At 38.8% G+C, this 12,785-nt stretch overlaps 1 long non-coding RNA gene across 1 annotated transcript in view; it reads left to right on the top strand.

Moving 5' to 3' along the window:
* Window positions 1-10,523, top strand: part of LOC126070119 (uncharacterized) — a 98,171-nt gene extending 87,648 nt beyond the window's left edge. The window contains exon 3 of the long non-coding RNA XR_007516133.1: window positions 10,361-10,523. This is a non-coding gene — a long non-coding RNA (uncharacterized LOC126070119). The remainder of the gene's footprint in view (window positions 1-10,360) is intronic.
* The last annotated feature ends 2,262 nt before the right edge of the window (window positions 10,524-12,785 follow it).

Below are 12,785 nucleotides of genomic sequence, written 5' to 3'. Positions count from 1 at the left end.
GTTGGTGTAGAGGAATCCAAGTGATTTTTGTATGTTTATCTTATATCCTGATACTCTGCTGAACTCTTCTGTTCGTTTCAGTAGGTTTCTGGAGGATTCCTTAGGGTTTTCTGTGTATAAGATCATGTCATCTGCAAATAGAGATATTTTTACTTCTTCCTTGCCAATCTGGATGCCCTTAATTTTTTTATCCAGCCTAATTGCTCTGGCTAGGACTTCCAGCACAATGTTGAATAAGAGTGCTGATAAAGGGCATCCTTGTCTGCTTATCAATCTCAATGGGAATGCTTTCAGGATCTCTCCATTTAGGTTGATGTTGGTTGTTGGGTTTATATAAATGCCCTTAATTATGTTGAGGAATTTTCCTTCTATTCCTATTTTGCTGAGACTTTTTTTTATCATGAATGAGTGTTGAACTTTGTCAAATGCCTTTTCTGCATCAATTGATAAAATCATGTGAGTCTTATCTTTTGTTTTATTTATGTGGTGGATTATATTAATTGTTTTTCTAATATTGAGCCATCCCTGCACACCTGGTATGAATCCCACTTGGTTATGGTGAGTTATTTTTTTGATATGTTTCTGAATTGCTTTCCCAGTTCTTATATGGGACTCTCCATCCAAGCTGAAGGTATTGGTCTCAAATCTATAAGGACACCCTCTGTCTATTCCATCTACTGAGATAACATCAGAACTGAGAAACAGTACTCTGCATCAGCCTCAGATGCACCCAACTCCTTAGGGGCAAAGGCCTTAAGGAGACATTTGTATAAAAATGGGATCATTGCCTTCTATTTTTTTTCTTTTTTTCCATTCACACATGGTAGAATATGGTACATGTTACTGGTGTGTTGGCAATTAAGCTGGGGTGTTGTTGAAAATAGTGATGTTGATAAGGGTAATAATAATACAACATATATTGAGCATTACCATGTGTCCTTTCCCCAAACCCTGTGAAGCAACTACTGTTATGAATGCCACAATTTTGCTGATGAAGAAGAGTACTGATCACACACCAGACGAATAGTTTAGTTGGGCTTAGAATGCAAGTTCTTCTGACTTCAAAACCCATGCTCTTAAACCAATACACTGAAGGCATAAAGCCAGGAAGAGAAGAATAATAATAATGATAGTGATGATGATAATAATACCAGCAGACATTTATTGAGCGTTCACTATGTGCTAGATACTGTATCTACATGTATTAGATCATCTAATATTTACAACATTCCTATGTGATAGTTTCTATTATTACCATCATTTTACTTAGGGAGAAATAAACTTAAAGGGATGGAGTAACTTTCTCAAGGTCATGTATCTAGCAATTGGCTGAGCTTGGGTTTGACTCCAGGTCCTTTCTGGATTAAGTAATTTTTTTTTTTTTCCTTATGGTATAAAAATTAGAATGAAGAACCTGGGTATGGTTGTTGGTTGGCAAGTTGGGGTAAATACTGAAACTTATTATGTATCTAGATAAATTTTTGTTCATCTAGGCCCAGTTGATTAATTTTTTTCATCAAAGCAAGAAATTTGTATTTCTAAACCCAGCACAGAGACTTGGAGAGCCTGGGGAAATGGCCTTACTGATGCACAGTTTGCAGAGAGGTACAAATCATCATGAACAGAGAGCATTCAAGATTCCCCAGCGTTTCCTTTACTTCTGGTTTAAACCGAGTGAGGAGTGCTTTGAGGTGAGTCACCCTCCCAGTGTAGGATGAAAAGATCTGCCAAACAGTTTTCCAACTTTCTTCAATTATCAAGGTTAGGATTCTTAACCTTCACTCTTTGGAGGAGGTGCCTGAGCCACATGTGCCCAGGAAAGTTAGCTTTTGACACTAGCCAGAAGTAAACAATTACCTATCACTTTTCAAAGCAATGTCTTTTAGAAGAGAGAAAGTAAACAAACAAGTGGGAAATGCATTTCAGTCTGTGTCAGAACAGTCAAAGGCCAGAGACCCAGCATGCCAACTCAAGGTGGAGAATTGGGAGATATCTTACCTACACTTCCTCAAATAAAAAAAAAATCCTTAAATACAGTAGATTAAGTGATGCACATGTATGCTGTTGCAGGTGGATTCCTGGCTCGGGGTGAATTTATTAGCTTCATGGAGACAGGCACCGAATGACCATCTTCCATGCATATAATGAGGTAGAACCAAGAGCCCTCTCAAGGGTTGAATACATGTGTATATACATGTCTATATGTATATATATATATATATATACACACACATATATTTATAAATATATATTATATATATAGACTCAGACTATACATATATATATAGACTCAAAAACAGCAGAATTGAAGCTTAGGGCTTCATTATTCTTTTGGAGAGTTTGTTACCAATTAAGCAAATGAACAAACAAAGGAAACTTTCCAGAATATATCAGGACCTGGAGGACTTAAGGTCCCTGGGTGGCGCAAATGGTTTGTACTTGACTACTAACCTGAAAGTTGGCAGTTTGAATCCACCCCGCAGTCCTATATTTCTCCTTGGAAGAAAGACTTGGTGATCTGCTTCCATAAATATTACAGCCAAGAAAACCCTACAGAGCAGTTCTACTGTGTAACACATGGGGTCATTACGAGTCAGAATCAACTTGATGGCAACAGGTTTGGTTTTTGGAGAGGACTTTGATAAAGATAAGATATTCCAGGTATTGTCATTCTCCTCTTCCCATTCTTTCCCCTTCCAAGATGGTGTATTAATTGCCTTCTTAAATGGCACTGTCATAGTTCAGGACCCCTGCATTCTTCTTGGATGGTAGTAACTGTTACAACTGTCCTCCTGCCACCAGCCATGCCCGGATCTGATTCATTCTCTACTCTACCTCCAGAGGGCTTTTCTAAAGTATTGACTACATTTTTTTTGCTCATCAGCTGCCAATGGTTCAGTGACTTCCACTACAGACAGGGCAAAGTCTCAATTTCTCAACCTAATATTCAGTGCTGCTTATGTGGCCAGACTCATCTCCTGACTCTTTTCTCTTATCGTTGGCTTCATGTCCTGGTTTCAAGAATCTGGTTGTTGTTCTCCTAACTCATCACTGCCTTTCCTGTCTCTATTTTGTTTTGCTCTATTTCTTCTCAACCAGAAATCCTTACCTCATTCTTTAATTGGTAAATCCCAGCTCATCTTTCAAGGTCCAGGTTAAATGTTGCCCTTGTGAAGCTTCTCTGATTCCTGAAGGTGTGATACTTTCCTAATTAAGTTAAATTAATTATTTAAGTGTTTCCTTACTAGACTGAGAAATTGGGTCATGTATTACTCATTTTTAGTAATCTTGATCAACTGGGAGTGAACTAGACAACTACTGAAACTTAATACATGTTGTCTTAATACATGTTTAACTTCATTAAATTGAATGGAGTTCTCTTTACTACCATGCTCTGGAAAGAACACTGGACTAGGAGTCAGTAGTCCTGAGCTTGAGTCAACCTCTTGCTGTATAACCTGAGGCAAGTGACAGCTTTCTCATCTACAAAACAGGGATAACAATATCAACTTCTCAGAATCAAAGGAAAATGCATGTAAAGATATCTGAGAGTATAAAGTAATATTCTAGTGCAAGTTATTACTTTAACTAAAGCTGATCATTTTGGTTATATAGTATTTGCTCTGGTGAAGGTTTGAACAGGAATGCAGTTGAAATAAATGGTCATCTTAGGCATTTTGATTATTATCTGTGATATAAAATATATGTCAATAATTCAGTCAAGAAAATCCTAAACATATAGGAAATAAGACATTTCTTTTCTCAGCCATACAAACATGGACTTCAGGGCTTGTGCTCAAATGTTTTGTCCTCAGACAGTCCTATGTTGAACACCCCATCTAAGCAGTTACACTTATTCTGTATCATAACATTATTTTGTTTTCTTTGTAACTCGTATGTGTTTATTGTTTATATCTGTTACTGTAATGTCAGTTTCCTTAGAACTAGAACATTGTCTTGTTTAGAGCTGTATCCTACTACTTAAAACACTATATGAGAAGTAGTAGGCATTCATTAAAGAGCCTTGGTGATGCAGTGGTTAAGTGTTCCCCTGCTAACCTAAAGGCCTGTGGGTCGAACCCACCAGCAGCTCCATGAGAGAAAGATCTGGCAGTGTCGGACAAACTAGAACTGTCCTATAGTGTTTACAAGGAGCAGCTGGTGGATTTGAACTGTTGACCTTTTGGTTAGCAGCTGTAGCTCTTAACCACTGCTCCACCAGAGTTCATTGTAAATAGTATAGCCTAGGAAACCCTATAGAGAAGTTCTATTCTGTCCTATAAGGTTGCTATGAGTTGGAATTGACTCGATAGCACACAAAAACAGGCTTTCAATCAAAATTCGTCAAATAAATGAATTGTCTATTTTTGAGGACAAGCCACAGAATTGTTACATTTCATATGTAATCACAATTCTCAAGATAAGTCAAATGAGATAATATACATTAAACTATTTTGCAAACCATTAAATTATAATTGCTGTTGTTGTTGGGTACTGTTGAGTTGATTCCAACTCATAGTGACCTCATGTGACAGAGTAGAATTGCCCCTTAGGGTTTTCTTTGCTGTAATTTTTATGGAAGCATATCGAGGTCTTTCTCCTGCAGAGTGTCCACGTGGGTTTGAACCACCAAACTTTTGGTTAGTACCTGAGTGCTTAACCGTAGCTAATCTGTAATTGTAGTCCACTGAAAAATTCTGGTCTCACCATTCTTGCCCCATCCTAACAATTCGAGGAAAATAAGAAAGGATGAGTTATTCAAGTCTGTTTTGTGTTGGTCACATGTTCCCATTTTTTGGAATTTGACAGAGACTTTAGAACTAGTTTAAATGCTTTGACAAATTCTGTATGATTGCCTCTGGTTAGCACAGAGTGGTAATTAAGTCCGCAATTATATGTTCAGATTTTCATATTTTTCCTGTATGTGCATTTTGACAGTAATTGAACAAGGCAGTATTTGCAATATCCATTCGGAAACGGTTTCACAATATTTCATTATATGCCAGATTAATTTGTTAAACTCACGAAGCAAATGGAAACTTCAGCATTGATTCAATTAATCCAACTGTGGGACCTTTCTGTAATATGAGTTAGCAGGGAAAACTGAAGGAGATGTTGAGGAAAATGTCCAGAAAGATTAGGAATTTAACTGAAGGATGGGAAGAAAGCCTGATAATAAGCTTATTTTTCCTCTTTCTAAGTTACTCTTTTTTTTTTTTCATTAAATATCATTTTCTTCCTTGAGAATTGGCACAGTGGGAAGATGAATAAACATTGGTGAGATATGCATCTGAAACTTGAAAAGACCTGGGGAAAATTAATTTTCTTTTTGGGTGTCTTTTGAATGTGAATGGTGTGTGTATGTGTGGTTTAGAATGAGGTATATGACCTGAAACAGAATGGCACTTTGATTGTCTATGGCTCCTTTATTTTTTTATGTATCCCAGTGTGCCTTACAAATAGTAAGTGAATTGGCATCCTTTTCACTCTGATAAAGTCTTGAGACAAGACGTATGAAAATGCCAAATGGAATATAAGATCCCTTTGAGTATAAGGGAAATCCTGGTGGCATAGTGGTTAAGTGCTATGGCTGCTAACCAAAAGGTTGGCAGTTCAAATTCATCTGGTGCTCCTTGGAAACTCTATGGGGCAGTTCTACTCTGTCCTATAGGGTTGCTATGAGTTGGAATCAACTCTACGGCAGTGGTTTGGGTTTGAGTATAAGTGCTCTCTCTTGTGAAGTGATGTTAGGGGAAGAAGCTTGCCCTATGCTGGGCCAACAGTTTTTTTTTTTATAAAGTACTATATGTCCATCAGAGCCCTTGTAGTGCAGTGGTTTAGAGCTTGGCTGCTAACCAGAAGGTTGGCCATTTGAATCTATCAGCCGCTCTTTGAAACCCTATAGGGCAGCTCTTCTTTCTCCTATAGGGTCACTATGAGTTGGAATTGACTTGACAGCAACAGATTTTGGGTTTGGTATGTTCGTTTGTTTATTCAGTCATTCAACACATAGTTATTGAGTACTTATAATTAGCTGAAGGCTGTGATACATGCTGAGGACATAATGGAGAGTGAAACCAGAGCCAGTGCTTCTCTCATGGAGTTTAAAATCTAGTGGAGAGGAAAAAGTCAGTTCCGTAGGCTTCAAGGTATACAGCAAAATGGCATCTGAAGTAACAGCTATGAAGGATCGGACTGGGGTTCACAGAGTTTATAAGAGGAGCATTTGGCCTTGTCAGTGAGGTCAGAGAGGACTTCACTGACGAGGTGATGCTTGCGTTGAGATCTGAAGAGTTCACTCATTGAATAAGAGTGGGTAGGTAGTGGTTGGCAGAGGGGACAACATATACAAAGGATCTGAAGTGGGAGGAAGTATGGCCAAAGCAGAACATGGGAATGGGAACACAGGGCAAGATGAAGTGGAGAGAGTGGAAGGAATTGATACATGAACAGCCTTATAGATTAAAAAAAAAAAAAAAAATTGCAAATGAGTCAATTCTGACTCACAGTGACCTTACAGGACAGAGTAGAACTGCCCCATAGGGTTTCCAAGGAATGGCTGGTATATTCAAACTGTTGACCTTTAGGTTAAGCAGCTGAGCTCTTAACCACGGCACCACCAATGGTTTTTCCAGGGCTTATGATGTTCCAGGTACTCTTCTAAGTGTTCTACTCTACTAATTCATTTAATTCTTGTGAAACTCCATGAGGTAAGTAAAATTATAAATTTTATTTTACTGATGAGGAAACTGAGACAGAGAGGTTAAACAACTTGCCCAAGGTCAGTGGAAGTTGTAGTAATGGTGGACTCAAGATCTGAATGCTGTCATGCTCCAGAGTCAAAGTTCTTAACACAACACCATCTTTGGAAGGATAAAGCATCAGCTTTGTATCAGCTCTATAGGTGTCTCTGTCTGAGGAATTTCAAGGGCTTCATGAGCTTAATGAAACTGTACGAAAAATTTTACACGTGTGTATTTATGGGAAGAGAATCTATAGTTTTCACCAGTTTCTCAAAAGGGGTCTGTGACTCACAATATATTGAAAACCACTGAGCTAGATTGTTATTATTTTAACTTTTTAATTTTATGATAATTGTAGATCCACGTGCAGTTGTAAGAAATTTTGCAGAGTTCCCGTATACCCTTCATCCAGTTTCCCCCAATGATAACATCTTGCATGACTATAGTACAATATAACAACCAAGAAGTTGGTGTTCATTCAATGCATTGACCTTATTCAGCTTTCATGAGTTTTACATGTACTCATTTGTGTGTGTGTGTGTGTATTTAGTTCTATGTAATTTTATCACATGTGTACATCCATGCAACCATCACCACAGTTAAGGTACAGAATAGTTCCACCATAAGGATTCCTTGTGGTAGCTTTCACAGCTACAGTCATCTCCGTTTCCCACTAACACCTGTCTAGATCATTTTTTAAGGAAAAGAGCTTATATGTTATTGCATCATTATTTGTCATATGAATCTGAGAGTGCTTTTTTCCTTAACATTGCTCAGTTTTAAGTGGTTTTCTTCATATTTAAAGAGTGATTAATGAGCAGGATATCACAGTTCAAGTTAGCTATTTTCAGATAGCAAGGTATTGCAAAAACTGTGTAAAAAAAAAAAAAAAGACTTCTCCAAATGAGAAAATCTAATTTTTCAAATAAGAAATGGCATTTTTCCAGACTCTACCATTTACTAGCTGTATGATCATGCACTCTACATAGCCTCCCAGGCCGTCATCGTTTCCTCGTGAATCCTTGCAACATTGAACATTAGCTAGTGTTATTATCATTGTTACTGTTATTCACCTAACATGGCTCCTTGATCCAGTGTTGCCACCCTCTGATACATTTTCCACAGACTAGCCGGAGTGATGTTTATAAAAATAAAATCCAAACATGTTGCTTCCCTGCTTAAAATCACTCAATGGTTTCCCATGGCTTTCTAGACCAAGTTACATCTCTTTAACCTGCCATATTGAGATTTTCATGGCTTGGAACCCACTTGTTCTCCAGGCCCAGGTACAGGAAGCCACTATCTTTCCTCTGGGCCATTGCTAATACCTTTCAGACTCAGGGTGCTTCCTCCTTGGTGAAGGCCTCTTGATCGCCCTTTGCTGCAGGGTCTGTGTCCATTCGCTATTCCCCCTTGACAGTGTTACTAAGTAATTAAGAAGTCAGGTTCTGGAATCAAATCAATCTGCGCTTAAATCCTAGCTCTGCTGCTTAGTAAATGTGTGACTTTGGATGAGTCGTATCATCTGAGTCTGTTTTCATGTTTATAATGAGGACTTCATCAGGTTTTAAGGATTGACGAAAACAATGCATGTGAAGCATTTTGGCTGGCATTGAGCAGCGTTCAATAAATTGTGGCTTTTATAACTACTACTGCACTCTGTGCTTCCCTCTGACATAGTACTTGTTGCACTGCAGGGTAAATATTAACTTGCTTATAATGACTATGTTTTAATGTCCTTGATTTCCAGAACCTTCCACAGTGTAGGTGCTTAGAAGTAAATGAAAAAATGATGTTGACCAAGAAGGGAAAGAAAATGGATCAGGTTTTCATTGCTTTAGTTTTTGTTCTTTTTGGAGAACTTCAGTGTTTGACCTTAAGTCAGTTGTTAGAATGTTAGACATATCTGCCTTTAAATGCAAGCCCCCAAACTCATTCCAAAGCCCAGGATAAACAATCATTGATTTCTTATAGTTTTTTTTTTTTTTTAATATTCACATTTTTATCCTTCAACCATTGAGAATGAACTGAATATCCTGAGTCTTTGAAGAAAAGCTTCATTTTTGCCTGAGGGAGGGGGAAAAAAAAAAGAAAGACAGAAGTACACTATGAGGCAACCACTGTCTTGATTTGAGACACTGCAGTCACCTCCTAGAAAAAGGAGAGTGCATAATGGGTTTTCTGTGTTGTGTCTGCAGAGGTGAAGTGAAGAAATGGGAGATGAGGTGAGTCAACTGCCCAGAGAGTTCAGGTAGAGAACACCACATTATTTAGAACTAAAAAGAGCCAACATTGAGACATTTTATTTTGTACAACTCTTGGGGAGCAGGGGCAGTGTGTATAAATCAAATTCTCCCAATTATTGCTCTCACCCGATTGACCTGCAGCAGGAGAAGCTGTACAAGATGGTCCACCATGGTGAAGCTTTGGAATCAGCCCAATTTAGATTTGAGTCAATTTCTCCCACTCCCTCGTTGTCTGACCTTGGGCAAGTTACTTAACCTCCTGAGTCTCAGTTGCCTTATTTATAAAATGAGCATAAAATAATATTCATATGAAGATGAAATGAGATAATTTATCCCAGTGTTATCAAATAAATTTTCAACACCTGATATCATTAATATTAGCACTGGTATTAGTATTAGCATTAGCACTGGTTCTGATTACTTTTAAAATGAAAAGAGGAAAATAACTAACTTGTATCAGATACTCCCTACACATCAGAGGCTATACATGCATTATACCATTTGGTCCTCACAGTAACCCCACGGGACAGGTCTCATTATTCCTGTTTTGTGGAGGAGGAAACACAGGCTCAGAGGTTAAGCAACTTGCCCCACAACTATTCGAAAGAAGAACGAGTACTGAAATCCTGAATGGTTGGTTTAGGTTATTCCAGTGACACTGGATTTGGGCCTTTTCTGGGGAAACCTAATTTTGTGGGTTTATGCACTTCCCAATACACTGAAGTCAGTGGTGCCATCAGGTCAGTTCTGACTTATAGTGACCCTATGTACAACAAAAAGCAAAACTGCCTGGTCCTACATCTTCCTCACAATCGTGGCTATGTTTCAGCCCATTGTTGCAGACCCACAGTCTCTTCAAGGGCTCTCCTCTTTTTCACTGACCCTCTACTTTACCAAGCACGATGTCCTTCTCTAGGGACTGAAAAGTCCCACCATCCTTGCTTCTAAGGAGCGTTCTGGCTGCTCTTTTTCCAAGACAGATTTGTTTGTTTTTCTAGCAGTCTATGATATATTCAGTATTCTTCGCCAACACCATAACTCAAAGGCAAATTCTTCTTTGGTCTTCCTTATTCATTGTTCAGCTTTCACATGCATATGAGGCAGTTAAAAATACCATGGCTTGGTTCTGGTACACTTTAGCCCTCAAAGTATCATCTTTGCTTTTTAATACTTTAAAGGAACAAAAGTTAAGGAATTATTTACCATGTAGAGAACTGTGTCCCGTTTTCTTCCTTTGTTTTGTTTTTGGACCTGCTGCTTCTCCAGGTTACTAGTGCCTACTATTCTTTCTCAAATGCCCAGTTAGTTTCACCTGATAGCTTAATTAGGGGAAGATTTGCCTTCACCTAGGACTTTTTTTTTCCTCTGTAGGCCCCTCTGTGCTCTGGAAATGGCCAAGACCTTGAAGTGCCCTGGCAGGATTGCCTGCCCAGAGGCCACGCACAGATTCTTGCTCTGGGATCTGCACTCCATACTAAAGGGGAGGGATGCCTGTTCCTCACAGAAAGCTAAAGGTAAGTGCAGAATCTATTGTGGTTGACCTGTGACCCCTTCCTTTAAAGGCCACTTTGAAACTGAGACTCTGGCCAGTCCTTAATTAACAGACCATGGGTGAGGAAGTCAGCTGGGGAGGAAAATCTCATAGAGCACAGTGCCGTGTGGTAGAGGGCTGTGTTACTAGAGACTTCTGAGGGAGGTGACCTGGGATTTCAGCCTTCTTCTCCGTGGCTCTTTGACATATATAACCCAAGAAGTCCTTTGAGAGGCACCATGGGATTCTAAAGACATTACAGAGTAAGAAAGTAAAGTGCTGATTCTCCTTCTAGGCATATACATCAGAGAAATTCTTATTGGCTAGGTGCAGGGGAAAGCAAATTTTAGGATATTCATTGCTACGCTGTTTGTAATAAAGAAAAATTAGAAACAATTTGTCATATATGCCTAAATAAAAACCAAACTCATTTCATGGAGTAGATTCCGACTCACGGCGACCCCATATGTTACAGAGCAAAACCGCTCCACAGGGTTTTTTAGGGAGTTCCTGGGTGGCACAAACAGTTAAGCGTTTGACCACTAGTTGAAAAGCTAGAGGTTCAAACCCATCCAGAGGGCCCTTGGAAAAAAGGCCTGGCAATCTCTCTCTGAGAGGTCACAGCCTTGAAAACCCTATGGGATAGTTTTACTCTACACGCATGGGATCCCCACGAGTTGGAGTATCTTGTATGGCAACTAACAACAAGCAGTCTTTATGAAAACAGATCACCAGGCCTTCCTTCTATGGCACTACTGGGTGAGTTTGAACTGCCAACCTTTAGGTTAGTAGCTGACCACAAACTGCTCCATTCAGGGATCTTGCCTAAATATAAAGCAATTTCAAATATACAGTGACCCCCTTCATCCCATTTTCTCAATGAGAAGACTAAGAAAAAGGCTTGGGGCCAAACTTTTAGGGATGTAACAGAAATAGCCAACTGTTTATTTAAAACATTAAACATAGATATTTAAAGTCACATATTACATAAAATCTGGAAACCCTGGTGGCGTAGTGGTTAAGAGTTTGGCTGCTAACCAAAAGGTGGGCAGTTTGAATCCACCAGGTGCCCCTTGTAAACCCTATGGGGCAGTTCCACTCTGTCCTATAGGGTTTCTATGAGTTGGAATCGACTCGATGGCAATGGGTTTTGGTTTTATTACATAAAATATTTACTTAGAAGTGTTGATTTTTTTCCAGTCAATATTTCAGGATATGATTTGACTTAAACTTCTATGTACTTTTGACATCAAGATTCTCATCAGTGAAGAGCCACTTTTTGAGCCACATAAATAATATCCCAAGGTGTATCGTACTCAGTAGTCTGTGAATCAGTCTATGATGTTTTCTCTGGAAATTTTATTCCAGCTACAAGGGTCCCATGCCCTAAGATTAAGACGGTTGGCTTGTTCTTTTGTCTGGTAGTTACATATGTGCTGTATACAACATAACCAATTGCTGTATTGTTTTTAAAGTGCTCTCTAAAGGGCTTATGTTTAATGGCACACAATAATTGCAGTTAGAGGTCTTGCACTCAATTACCTGGTCTATGCTAAATCTCAAGGAACTCTGGTGGTAGTTCACTGGTTAAAGCACTCAGATGTTAACCTAAAGATGGGCTGTTCGAATCCACCAGCTGCTCCACAGGAGAGAGATGTGGCAGCCTGCTCCTGTAGAGACTACCAGACTGCCACATCTTTGGAAACTCTAGGAGGCAATTCTACTCTGTCCTGTAGGGTCACTATGAGTTGAAATCAACTCCACACCAATGGGTTTGGATTTTCGATTATGCTACATTTCTTTATTTCCCTTTTTTATTTTTTAAAGAGATTCCATTAGGTGACCCCTGTAAGCATTCAAAGCTAGCATTAATTATTGTCATTTAGGATAATATGTCTCCCCCAATGATATTGGTTCAAAATAAAGCAATCAAGAGATTGCACAATAACATGAGAGATGTTATAAAGTCTCACATATGAGGCATTTTGTAATTTTTTAAACTGTGTTTTAAATGAAGGTTTACAGGACAATTTTTTTAACTGTATTTTAAATGAAGGTTTATAGAACAAACTACTTTCTCATTAAGCAGTACACATATTGTTTTATGACATTGGTTAACAACCCCAAGACATGTCAACACTCTCCCTTCTCGACCTTGGGTTCCCTATTACCAGCTTTCCTGTCCCCTCCTGCCTTCTAGTCCTTGCCCCTGGGCTGGTGTGCCCCTTTAGTCTCATTTTGTTTTATGGGTTTTTCTAATCTTTG

Source organism: Elephas maximus, chromosome 2, assembly GCF_024166365.1.
Source record: "Elephas maximus indicus isolate mEleMax1 chromosome 2, mEleMax1 primary haplotype, whole genome shotgun sequence".
Taxonomy (NCBI): domain Eukaryota; kingdom Metazoa; phylum Chordata; class Mammalia; order Proboscidea; family Elephantidae; genus Elephas; species Elephas maximus.
This window is presented reverse-complemented; position numbering and strand designations above follow the sequence as displayed.